Here is a 13,081-nt window from a genome sequence, read left to right as displayed (position 1 = left end):
CAGACTTACCTTCTGCCAATCACATAAGAGTGAATTTAACTCTCAGATAATGATTTTTGGGTTATAAAACGGGTCATCACATAAGAGCGAATTTGCAGAAACTGAACCCGCATAAATAAAGGGAAACCTGTGTTATTTTTCTGTAGACAAAATGAGTAAAAGCTAAGCATGCCTTGAATCTAATGCGGACTGTTTTGAATCTCAAAAACCTGAGGACCACTGCTCTGGATCTTGCAAAATTTTCAACATTCAAAAAACCTGAATTTGTGTTGGATGCACAAAACTAAACCTAGGCAGACAAGGTTCCTTGGGTGAATTTGATCTCTTTTATTAGACCAATTAATAATTAGTTGGTCTAATAAAAAGATAAAAGATAAAAGATATCAAATTCACCCAAGGAACCTTGTCTGCCTATGTCCTTAGACCAACACGGCTGCAACCTACACCCCTGCAAAACTAAACCTGTATTTTTCTAAAATACTTCTTATAATTCTGCGACATGAGGAAAACCTGTGTTAACACGTGAGACAGGGTCATCACCGTCCAGCCCTGCTGCTTTCATGTATATAACTCCGGACAACGTGGAAAATTATTTCATGTCAGAAAGAAGGATCTGTGGTAGCCGTGCACCTGACCCTCTACCGCAGGAGGACGTCTGGAGATCACCGCTAGTAGTGGTCTCCAGCAGCAGTCCTCTGCATGGCAGGCACCAAAGAGGTGGTTACTTTTAATCTATGGTGTTGGCTCTGCAACACGATGGCAATGAGTTGTGACAATAGGATCACGCCATGTTTGACCCAATCTCATAGTTATGGAAATGAATGACAAAAGTCTCTGTTAATAAAGAAAGCATCCTTTGCAACTGCCTCCTCGCTAATTAACAAGCTCACCACTTTGCACTCAAAATGGGGTTTAAACCCTCCTCCGTAGGATGTCTCCAAACATGACTGGTTTCTGACCAATGACACAAACAGGACTGTCATGGGGGATGGCCAAATTCTGACGGTTTGTCAAGGTCTTGAACAACTTCCCATCTGGATGGGTAAAGACAGCCACCCCGCTACTAGCTCAACTTGCCAGTTGGTTGTGATCTTTAAAGATTAATTGGCTTTCTTATCGTTTAGGCTACAAATGGGCATTGTTAGTCTGGAAAGGGTTCTTCAAAAGGCAGGTTAAGATCTAGGACTTTTAAATGGAGGAGGTCCCAGGTTGGGCCCTTGGGCTGCAGACAGGGGAACAACTAGTACTTTTTGCACCCGAGGCAGAGAAGGGCAGGTTGGTTGTGCATGGAGGGGGCCAAGTATTGGATGGTCTTACCTGGTCTTGATGGCTGCTGCTCCTGGAGCTGGCTCCCTGTGCCATGCCCGCCTGCTGCTGCTGCTGCCTGCTCGCAGCCTGCCCAGGGCCTGAGGCTGCTCTTGGAGCCGGCTCCTCGTGCCCCTCCTGGCTGCCGGCTTGGGGCCTCCGCTTCCAAGGGCGGCAGCACTTGAGGAAGGGTGGCAAAGGGATACAGCCACACCCTCGTCCCTCCTCCTGATCTGCCCTGTTAATGAGTTCAAAAGCTGCTTAATTCTCAATTACTACTTCTAGGGTTGTAAGGAGCCAAGACGATTAGGTGCTAAGCACATCTCTACCTTTCAAAATAAAACAAAAAGAAATCAGAGAGACACAAAGAAAAAAATAGTTCAACATGCCTTGTGCCATGTCTTTGTACACCTAAAGTGTGTCCCAATGAAGCATGCACATGCAGTTTGTGGCACCTCAAACCCATTTCAGGCCCCACAGACCACCCATGGTGCACATGCACCATTTGCCATGCTGCAGATTTACTGTCTGGTGCCAAAATTTGACACTGGGAGACCCTGGTGCCAAAAAAAAACAAAAGAAAAAAATGTGGCACGGTGCACGTGGCAACAGTGTGTGCTGCCAGAAACAGAGCCTGGCTGGGCAGAGCTATGTTCTGGCTGCGGGGCAGGATCCAAGCCATGGGATTGCTGCCACTGCTGCCCGGGGAGGCCCCAAGTGAAGTTGCTGGGGCCAGAACAGGTGCTGACCCCAGCCTCCCACACCCACCCAAGACAAAATGCCCTGCACCAGCCCCATGCGCAAGGGTGTGCACTGCAGCATAAAGCAAATTTGTGCCATTGCTATTTTTGCTGCATGTGGGCACACACTCCTAATGATTGTGTCCTGCTTTTATATCCATGCATCCTCATTCATTCTGAAAGATTGCAAAATGCTTCCCAAAATATAGACTGGACATGCCACTGACCTTCAGCCACCAACAGCAGATACACAAACACATAGCACACCTGATAACAGTGGCTTGGAGGAGAAGAGGGAGGGGGAGCGCTATTTTGGCCAAGGGTAGCAGAGTGCCAGAGGATCTGTAATATCAATGAAAAGCAGACAGATGTTTATTTTTAAGGGACAGCTCAAGCACCCGTACAGCATGATGAGTTTATTGGTGTAAATATATCAGTGCTACAAAGAAGGTGTTAGGGTAACACTATGTGGATTTTCTGGGCTCATCGAATTTGCAGCTGAATCCAAGGCTTTAACCTGCGGCCTAGCAAAGCTGCTGACCACAAGGCAGAATGATATCTAAGCCAGCCATTTGCTTATGCTAAGGAACCATCTTAACTGTGTCAGCCATTTTCTGAGGAAAAAGCAGCAAGTGACTGTGTGAGTCTGTGCGCCGTGGGCGAGGTGACGTTTTAGGGAGGTGGAAGATGGTACAACCTGAGACAGAAAAACAGACTGCAATGCGGAAAACAACACGTCATTGGTAACCGAATCCGAGATGAACGTATGTGAAAAGGTGAATGGTGAAGCTTCCAGGTTTTGCTCAAATCCACCCATTGACCGTGTCACAACCCAAAGCTGTGATTTTTGTTTGTGTGTGTGCTTTGGCACTGCTAAATTATTTTCCCGCCCATTTGCAGCTTTCTTTGCAGGGGGCATTTCTTCTTTGTAGCACAGAAGTGCGCGTTGCAAAGAGTTCCCGCCATCTGTATTATAATTCAAGCCCCATTATTGGCTTGTGCTAAATTATTCACATGTGGCGGCTAGCGATTGGCTTGCTAGCCGTATAAAAAGCTTGAGTGGTTTCCGCCCACGGGGGAGGACTCCACGAACACCGGGGGGGGAGACTTCACGCTGTGTGAAGATCTCTAAGCGCTGCGGAGCCTAACGGACCCAGCGCATTTCAAGCAGGCAACAGGGGACTGATCAGCCTCTCGCCTCTCCCCGTCGCCGCTTCCGAAAGGATCCACGGAGCCTAGCAAACTTCGTGTGAGAGTATCCAGAGCTCTGTCCGGGTTCGAGTCCTGCAGGCTTTACCTCTTCCCATCGCTGACAACCCCCTGAGACGTACCCTCGTGCTCTGCAGGTTCGAGTTTCGTTTTCTTTTCTGTGACCGCAACTCAAGCAAGCTTTCCTGCCTGCACCGCGACCATCTTCGGTGTAATTAAAATAACCTTAAATTAACCACTAAGCGTCCGTGACTAATTCCAGCACCTCCTGCTTTCTCCGACCCGCGCGTGCCCGGGCTGCTGGCCACAGCCCGCGCACACAAAAGGGCCCCGGGTCGCTCCCGGCCCGCACAGACCGAAGAAGTCAAGTCAAAGTCTTAGACATGCGCTCTTAGCAGAACGGCATGTAAATGAAGGAAATGCATAGGCAATTCCATGCTAATGAAGCACACAGTAAGCAGAGGAGGAGCTTGAGATGGGAGGAGAAATGGGTGGAACAGAGGAGAGGCGAGGGTTGAATGAATATTAAGTGTATAAACTAAAGTGTATAAATATGAAAAAAAATATTGTTCTCCGTGGCTCCTCGGTTTGTCATTTGTTTTGGGGGCTAGTCCGAAGCTGTCTCCACGCTGCATGAAGCTGTTGCTCGCAACGTGTGATGGTGTTTGTGCCCCCCTTGCTCTGACTAATGAGTACCAGGATTCATGAGCAATCGCATCGTCACCTCCCTGGTCGCTGGGCGCCGCGTGGCGTCGGGTCTAACAGAAGGGAGCACTGGGCTCCTCACATTTAGATTCGTGGAGCACAAACCTGCCAGATCTTGGTAGGCTCGTCCCCGGTCACACCCCCTATTTAGGTGAGAAGCTAGGGGTCTGATATACTGATCCAACCCCCGGTTCTTCCTTTCTCAGGAGCATGTACGGTATAGCAGGATGTCCATCCACCCTTAGTAGCATCATCCACCCTTCACTGTCATTAAATACTAAATTAACTCATACATTTAAATACATTTAAACAAACAGCTTTTCAGGCTCAGCGCAGGTTTCAGTGAGTCTTGAAGGTGATATGTGGGGCCAAAGGGAAGCAGGGAATAAGACACAGGGCATTTGTACTCTAGGACCCTCTGCCAGCTGCCCCAGAGGGGCAATACCAGGAGCAAGCTTGAAGGAAATGGGTAGATGCCATGATGGGAGGTATTGCTTTGAAAAGCTGGGATTATTAACTTAACTTCATTTCATCGACTTTATTTTGTGTTCTCGGAGCTCAGATATGTTGAACTAAGCTTCCAGAAGGCTAAAGAGTGGTGAAGATTTCTGTGTTTTGCTTTGACATTACAGGCAGGACAAACACTTATTGCATTGCAGGGAAATGAAGATCTAGTAACCGCTGTCCTGCTCATCTTCTCTCACGTGAGCAATGGTCTGAATTACCACGAGTGTGACGTGGATGGGAGGGAAGCAGCCTGTGTGACAGCAAACCGGAGGGGAGGAGTCCCTGGAAAACCCTCTCCTCCAAACTGTTGGAAAATGTGAGAATCCCCCATGATTTATAAATTAGATGTTTGCACCTAGACAGCACCGAGTGGACGATGAATTAGAAATGCCTGCCTCGGAAACACTATTGATCTGTCTTCTATTGCCGTTCTCCAGCAGTATCTCAGGAATGAATACTGTTTCCCTCTTAATGGCATCTCGCGTAACTTTGATCCATCAATTCATGGACTGTCAGGGCCGCAAGGACTGTGTCGATCCTCGGGTCCAGCCCCTGCACCAGACAGGACAAGACACCGGGGTCAAGCCACCGCGGCGAGGTGACCGTCCCGTCTCCTCCTGAAGCTTTCCAGGGTGGGGACTGCACCGCCACTGCAGGGAGTTTATTCCAGCCTGGACACCCAAGTGAACGCACAGAAATAAATACTTAAAATAGATGAAAGCAGGAAGCTTGTAGGAGAAAGAGTGCATTTCCTTACCCCACATTGTGAAGATCTGCTGACCACGGCATTCCTCAATTAACACCTGAATCTCTCAAATTAGGCAAGACAAACAGAGTATACGAGAATGAGAATTGGCATCGCGACTTGATTTACCTTTCTCCATCTCCAAAGCATCCCATGTTTGCGATCCAGGAAAAAAAGACTATCCAGTTTTCTGTCGCTGTACGAAAGAAATAAGGGAGAGCAAGATAAACCACAACCAGTAATTCCCAGTTCCTCTGTGCTCATATTGTGTCTTGCTTACTCAGAAATGCCTCATTTGACTTGAAATCACTGCACCGATCAGGAGGAACGGGGGCGCTGGCAGCGCTGGGGCTGCAGGTCGGGCGTGAGGGGCAGCGTCACGGCCGGGGGGCAGGTCCTGCAGTCTGGGGTGAGGGGCACTGGCAGGCTGGGGTCAGTGGGTGGGGAGTGAGGGGAGCAGCAGGGCTGGCGGGGGCTGTGTCTTGGCAGTGGGGCAACAGCACGGGCAGGGACAGGGCGCTGGCATCTCACTGCCCCCCCCATCATATTCCCCGTCCCCCTCTGCCACGTGACAGGTGTCCTGTTTCTTGGACCTGGAAATATGGAAACCCTAGAGCAACATGCGCATCCTCACTGCCTGCTCCGCTGCGCCCCCTCTCCGTGCCTGCCCAGCCCCACGTCCTAGCTCCCAGCACAGCCCCGCTCTCCTCCCCAGGGCAGGCAAGCACACCGCACACTGCAGTCCTTGGCTTGCACTGCAGCGGCCTGAAGTCATGTTTAGGAAAGAAATGAAAGCATAAAAGTGACAATACCCCCAGGCACAAGTCCTCCACCTAGGACTCCCCACGTGTGGGTGCAAACACCCCCTGGTTTGCTCACTGCAGCACGCTCAGCGGGTGCCCACACTTACCCTTGCGGTCAGGGCCACAGCACGGGCGCAGTTGTGAGCTGACCCCCAACCAGCGACGGTTTGGGAGCAGTTCAACTGCCGTGTGTGTCTGCACGAGCCCCACGGCGACGAGCCGGTTCTAGAAGGGGCCATTGTGATGCGTGTCACGTGCTCCGGGTCTCCCCGCGTGCACGTCTCGGCCGTGTCCGGCCACACCGCTGCATCAGCCACCGGGCGTGAGACCAGGGACTGGCGTGCAAGGACTTCAGCCAGGACTGGCCCCTGCCAGGGTTTCCCTCCAGGACACTGTGACAGCGGGTGAGGACAGGGACTCCAACAACAGCTCCTACCTCACACCATTTACTGTCTGTGCACAGAGAACAGACGGCCCAGGTCTGTGTCACACGTGTGCCCTGCGGTGACTGTCACCTCTGTGTCTGTAGCCGGGAGGGTCCCGCTGGCTCCCAGCTCTGAGCTGGGGGAAATACACTGGACTACTTGCCACCTACCTTCGGCCTTTTGACGGTGTGGATCCTCCCAGTCTCTCAGCATGTCACCACTTCCATGGGCAACTTCCCTCAGTTTCCCTTCAAGCCCTTTTCCTTTCTGGAGGGCGAACTGTTTAAACCGATCCGTGTCCTCGACCTCCCTCTTCTGCCTTTGCTCAAACAGCCCTTGCACCAGAGCGGTGGCTGAAGAGGCTCTTTCCATGGATATCGTGTGGTCACTGTGTCTCGAGGTCATGCTCCTCATCCACCACCCTGATTTTACCTTTCCTGCCTGAGTCTTTAACAATAATGATGGTATCTCTTTCACTGGAGATGACAGCACTGGAAGATGGACGTATCTTGGTTGAACGATTGTGCTCTAAGATTAGTCCTCCAGAGCTCAATGTCTTCAAATACCTGAGAGGCGGCCATGGAGAGGATGGGGATGTGTCCTGTTTTCTTCAGCCACAGAAACAGACTCAGAGTCAATCAAGAATTGCAGCAGGGGATATTTAGGTTTGATATTAGACCTTTCCCACTATATGAGGGTGATTTCTTTTTGAGCACTGAAACGGGCTCCCCGGAGAGTTGTGCAATCCCCATGCTTGCCAATGCGTGAGAGCAGGGCCGATGCTTGGCTGGAGGATTTGTAGGGGTGATCCTGCCTTGAGCAGGGGTGACTCCACGGCCTCCCGACGTCTCTTCCAGCCCCGTGTTGTGTGATTCGATGAACTCTCGGTGTGCTACTAAAGGGACAGAAGCAGCGATATAAGAAGATTGTATACAGTCCCTTTTGTCACATAAGAGCAAAACACAGGATCCATTTTTTGTACAGGCTCCATAGCCTTGTATGGAAAAGGGGGGTCAAGTGGCAGGACAAAAAGTAGTTTTTTGAGCTTGGTGAGGTCAGTTCATCTCAAACATTTAAAAAAAAATGACTATAAAGCAGTACCTGTGTGCTAAACACCTTGGATATCAGTAGAGTGTGTTCTCGTGAGAACATGTGAAGTCTCCAAGGTTTGAAGGCTGATAAAATGGTATACTTTAAGCACTAATCATAATGTATAGCTCCTTTTGGGCTGAAATTTGTCATTTTGTATATTTGCCAGGTTCTTTGCCTTTTTTTTAAGTGCCAGGTACAATGAAATGTCTGGCAAAAAATGCCTCTATCAGGTAGGTTTGAATGCCACGTGCAGTGCAGACTTGCAGCTCCAAGAGGTGGACGCGATCTTTCCTTTTGAAACGTCCAAGCAAACATGAGCACCCGTGCGCTTCCCCTCCTTGTCAGGAACCAGATTTTTTAGTGACATGTTTAACTTGCACATTTAGAGATAGTGCTAGCACATTGCTCGCCAAGAATGACGGGCTCTGGGTTCAGATCTATTCCCACCGCCCGCGGATTAATGTGTACTGGGCCCTGGGCTACAGCGGGGTGAGGGGGCCTTCCCCTCCTGGTGCTGGCAGGGGAGACTGGGGGCACCCTGCCGGGCTGGCGGTGGGGGGCACATGTCCCCCTCTTCTCCCTGCTACCTACCTCCCCATCCCCCATTATGGCTAAATACACACACACACACACACACAGGCACAAGCATGCACAGAGACAGGCGCACACTCTACTCACCACAGGGGCGAAGTGTAGCGGGTGCACACAGGAGCACAGGCAGCCCCTGATTGTGGCGGTGCAGCCCCTACAAAAAGGCACCACGGGCACTGCCGGTGGCAACTGCGTGTGGTCGCCAATCCCTGGCCAGCGCTCGTCCCCCGCTCTGCCGGCAGCGCCAGCGACGCCTGCGGGAGCTCCCGCTTACCACCGCCACTCTCCTGCCCACACCGCTGCGCTCTTGCCACCGCCGTGCACACGTGTCCTTCATGACTCACCATCTCTCTGCACATGGGCACTCAGACACAAACATATTCTCCCTGCCATGAACACAGATGCACACATGCATGTGTGTGCACGCACGCAGAGACACATGCACCCAGGCACAGAGCTTGCTGTGCACCCTACTCACTCTGCACGTGGATATATAAACACGCTTCCCATGCCATGAACTCAGATGTATGCATGCATGCACATATGGACCGACACACACAGTCATGCAGACGGGCGCGCACTCTACAAACTCACTCTCTGAACATGGACACACAGACACACATACTCTCTCACTGCCATGAACACCGACACATGCACAGACAGGCATGTGCACATGCAGAGAGATGCACACGAACAAACACTCATGTGCACACACATGCACACAAACATGCATGCAAGCACACACACACACTACACACATACACACAGGCACATACACGTATGCACAGAGACACATGCACACACATCCACACATGCAGGCACATGCACACAGACACACGTATGCACGAAAGCACACAGACATGCATGCACACACATGCGCACACACGGGCATGTGCACTTGCACATGCAGGCACACACAGACACATGCACGCACACGCACACGCAGGCCCACGCGGACAGACAGACAGACAGACAGCCGCACGCACTGCTGGCTCGGGGCAGAGCCCGGCCGGTGCCGGGAGCCGCGGGCGGGGCGGGGCGGGGCGGGGCGGGGCGGGGCGGGACTTGCACACCGCAGAGGGGAGGGGAGGGGAGGGGAGCCGGGCCCGGCTCAGCCGCGCGGAGGCGGAGGCACAGGGCAGGGGCGGGGGGAGCTGCAACCCCGCCCCGCCGCGGGGTGCCGAGCTGGAGGCGGAGGGCTGCGGGATTTGCCGGCCGGACACTGCGGGGGAGCGGGCAGGCTGCACCCTTCCCTCCCCTGGCTCCAAGCCCTGCTCCCGCCTGCAAACGCCCCTGGCTTTGCTGCTGCTGTAGCCATGCTGTGCCGGTCCTGCGCTTCCTCTCGCGCCGTGCCCCGCAGCCCTCCCGGCACCGCGTGCTGCACAGAGAGAGAGCAAGTCCTCAGTACCGGCGGGATGGGCTTGTCACCTGCCCTGCAGGACACGTGCGTGAGGCTTGCACAAGAAGACGCTGCCCCCGCTCTCCACCCCGCGCTGGTTAAAGGAGAGACGAAGCCCTGCTCTGTGCTCAGGCCCAGCAAACCCACTGCACCTCTGCTTTGATTTGATGCGATGAATACAGGCCAGGGGACGGCACGTCGCTCGTGTGTCTGGTTCTCTGCAAAGATGTCAGACATTGCAAACGTCCAACAGTATTTCTGCACAGACCAATAGGGGTTTCGGCTAACCACACCTTTGTGGCAAATGTCACGGCCGCTTCCTTGAACCGGGACGGTGATGATGAGGGTCCTGTTTAATTTAGTTTCCAGCCGTCAGGCAGACTTTCCCTGTGCCTGAAAAAGGGCGTTTGTGCCAGAAAGCTGGCAAAGAACAATTTCTCCAACTATTTCTTTGGTCTAATAGAAGATATCACATCTGCCCAAGGAACCAGGCCTGCCCATGGCCTCCGACCAACACGGCTACAACCAACACCCCTTTCTAGCCGGGGTGCTCAGGAGAAAAGCTGCCGGAGAGGAGAGGAGAGGAGTCAGAGCAACCCCGCGTGGCCATGGCTCCGTCCGGGTGTCAGCCGTGGGGCAGATGAGGGCTGTTGGGTTGCAGATGGAGATGAGGATCGAGTAGATCCTTCTGTTCGGAGCAATCTGGATTTATGCTAGCAGCTAAATCGTTTGCTGTCACGTTGGCTGCGCCGGTTGTTACTGCCGAACTTCCCTGGTGCCGACACCTTACAGAGCCGAACCACAGGAAGGGCTTTCTAGCAACGAGGGGGATTAAACACGGACACAGAGAGGTTGTGAAGTCTGTCTGGGGAGGGGTCGATGCGGAGGTCAGACAGACATTTGTCTGGCATGGTGCACACTGGCCTGGGCCTGCAGGAGTTGGACTAACTGACCTCCCGAGTCCCTTTTACCCTCTTTTTTCTACAATTCTGTGAATAGCTCCAAGTTCATAGCTGCCCTGTGCATACATTGGTGTGTTGACTGAAACCTAACGAGGACGGCTCATATCAACGTGGTTAACTGGTGGATCCTGGATCTTACTAGCATCCATGGCAAGCCAGGCAGCTTCTCCCACAGTCCCGAGTTGTCTTTTCCAGGCATCCCAGGTGTTTCACTCCAGCGCTCTCCCAGGCATGTCTGCAATGCAGCTGTGTCCTCCGTGCAGAAGTTGGCAGCTATTTCTAAATCACTCATTATGGGGCACTGTACAATGACCTTTTATCTGTCAAATTAAATGGATGCTGTATAATTCATTGCCATATTTAATTCAGGAATCCCTTTCAGCATTTTTTTAAATTTATCCTAACTGAGTATGAACTCTGAAGCATCTTACCCCTTCTTCAATCCATGGAAGAAATGCCAGCCGTCTGCTGCAAACATTGACCATGTGGCACACAGAGGAACAACTGCAAAACACACTTTTTTGTTGCCATGTTCACATTTGAAGCCATTCTTGGCAGCTTTGCTCCAGACCCTGGATTTGGCCATGTCAGGATTCACGGATAGAGCCTCTGTGTTCAAAGACGATGCCTTCCCCGCTCTGCGCACCGAATGGGGAAGTCTGCCCACCTTTTATGTTTTTTTTTATCATTTCATATGTGTTTTCTGAAGTACAGGTGATGACTTTAGTCCGTGTTGACTCTTCTACAGGGTCTGTGCCAGGGAAAGACCTAATCGTGGACCATTAGAGAAAGAAAAGATCTGCTCGTTGTAGGTCTCGTCCGATCTCAATGCAGTCTTGCTCCACGTAAGAGTGCAACACCTGTAAACTGTTATATTCTCATGTAAGGACTTTTTCCCAGTGGCTTTTCTCCTGAGCACCACGGCTAGAAAAAAAGACAATAATCCCACGCTGTGCCCTCCCAGGAGTCGTGCTGCGCTCTGCTCACATCGCACAGGTTTCCCTTTGAATGCAGCGTGCTTCCTGGAGCTCCTCGGGGAAGGCAGTATTGCATCTGCATGTTGTCTAACTCATTTGTGACAGCAAAGTACAGAGAAACAAGGTACAGTAATGTGCTGTTCATGTCAGTATTTTGTGTAGCACACGGGAAATGTTGGGGGAAGCCTTTCAAAGAGTGGTGTTCAAATGAGCCTGTCCTTTGTAGAGCACGCTCCCTTTAATGCTGCTCTTCCTTTCTTTATTTCTAACCCCGTGCTCCTTTTAATTCATCTACTCCCCTTCTCTTTCATCGCACTCATTCTCATTCTCATTACAGAACAAGCAAGAGCAACAAATCCAGTTTTAAAGTATTGGCATGTCACGTATGAGCAATAGTACACACATCCTCCTCCTCCCCCCCTCCACGTCTGCCTCGTCTTTTTTGGTGGGAAGCTCCTGGGGGCTTTCCCCTGCGTCCAGACAGCCCCGAGGTTCAGGGCCTCGTGCTGAGCGGTGTCTTCAGGCTGCTGGAAACCGTGTCCATGAGAAGCAGACCTGTGTGGCTGTCCCTCAAGTTGTTTAGCTTTTATACTGAACATTTACCTGCATTTTACCAGTCTTCCAAATATTACTCGAATTCCATTGATTTATTTTTTCCAGATTTAGGATGTGGGCAATGAATGATGCCAGGAAGGGAGCTTACATTGTCTCTGTGGAGAATAAAAATGAACGTTTCTAAGGGAAAGTCAGTCCCCAGCTCCGTAGTTTGGTATAGAAAAAGCAGAGCTCGAATGGCATTCTCCGTAGCGTGTTAGGTTAAATCTCAGTATAGTAACTGAGAGCACAGGATTAATTACTTTTGTTTTAATTTTAAATTAGATGATGGCATTGCTACCGTCCCTCCTGGCATGGCTAGTGATGCTGGTGGAGAACGGCGCGCGGTGTCTCTGCTGTCAGCCGTTGGAAAGCGGGGGCTGCTGGTTGTAGCAGGGAGAGCAGACAGGGACAAGGTCTCGTGTTGGTGGAAATGAGCCCTAATGCTCGAAATGCCTTGGAGTACGGGGACCAATTTCAAGATAAACACAGCCACGGAGCAGTAGCTCTCTTCAGACATGACAGTAAGGTTTAGCTTCTCTCCACTGGCTAACATTGTTAGTGGGGTTTTGTTAACTCTCTACTAACGATTGATTTTAAATGGACGTGCCAACGATGGGCTTAGGGAAGGGAGAGCTGTTGTCCTCCCAACGCCTGGTCCAACGCTTGCTGCGTTACATTAGCTCGTTTGTGGCACAGCGGTCTCTTAGGAAAGCGGTGGCCCAATGCAGATGCACAGGCTTTAGTCTTTACACCGACAAACTCACTTCTCGTCTCCCCCAAGTACTCTGGTGTCAGTATTGTCTGTGATACAAATGCAGTGTGTGTATCGGCAGTTCATACAAACAGCTCGTTTGTCTTTGCTGCAATCCCTTGCCCTTGATCAACGGCTGGTCTGTCTTTCTCTAAATGTCTGTAGGATCTGAGACAAAAACCAAACCCCCCCTGAAGTGATTAGAAACCTGGATGAGGGATTTGGAAGAGAGATACGGAAAGGCTCCTCATCGATTCATTCTGTATTTCCGAA

Source organism: Alligator mississippiensis, chromosome 1, assembly GCF_030867095.1.
Source record: "Alligator mississippiensis isolate rAllMis1 chromosome 1, rAllMis1, whole genome shotgun sequence".
Lineage (NCBI taxonomy): Eukaryota > Metazoa > Chordata > Crocodylia > Alligatoridae > Alligator > Alligator mississippiensis.
This window is presented reverse-complemented; position numbering follows the sequence as displayed.